General features: G+C 38.6%; 1 protein-coding gene across 2 annotated transcripts in view; it reads left to right on the forward strand.

The window, feature by feature from the left end:
* Positions 1–691, forward strand: part of LOC116697997 (nck-associated protein 5) — a 55,485-nt gene that overhangs the window by 29,257 nt on the left and 25,537 nt on the right. The gene's annotated exons all lie outside the window — the stretch shown is intronic.

Below are 691 nucleotides of genomic sequence, written 5' to 3' on the forward strand. Positions count from 1 at the left end.
CCCCCCCCAAAAAAAAAACAGAAGTAAGACAACATGTATTAATAGAAATAACAAAATCCATCATATCTTTTCTCAGCTCAGTGTCCCATCAGCATGGTTCGTATATTCCTGGAACGCTGACACTCTCCTCTATTGATTTATATTCACTGTGTGTTAAACTTCACCACATACAGACAAAAAATTATTAAAGAAAATAATCCCAAAGATTGTCCTAAAGCATGTATGTATTGTTGTGGAAGTTTCTGTACAGCGAGGGAGGAATTTGAGTGAAGAAGAGACCTTGTCGAAACAAAATAAAGACAGGCTGCAAACTGGATTAAAAGTTTAGGTATTCGGTGGAAGGGTTTAATTGTTTTCTGCAGAGAACAATCAAATGACGAGAACAGCTTTCACAATGAAACAGAGTTACAAAGTGGCCACGGTTCTGGTGAATACAATCAGTAATACACCTCCTTATAGGCCCGTGCATCTGCGTCAAGAATGACTATAGCCGTCATTCTGTCTGAGAAATCAGAGATTTATCTCGTCTGTAGGATGCTTCATGGCTCCAACCTCGCTTACAGTGGAGAAATGTAGAGTCATAACATTTTCAGCTGTCTCCAGCCTTGGAGGACTTACTTTAGGAGACACATATCTCAGAGGCACATTTGAAGGATTTACCTATAATAGAAAACCACTTAATAAATGAACA

Source organism: Etheostoma spectabile, chromosome 11, assembly GCF_008692095.1.
Source record: "Etheostoma spectabile isolate EspeVRDwgs_2016 chromosome 11, UIUC_Espe_1.0, whole genome shotgun sequence".
NCBI lineage: Eukaryota > Metazoa > Chordata > Actinopteri > Perciformes > Percidae > Etheostoma > Etheostoma spectabile.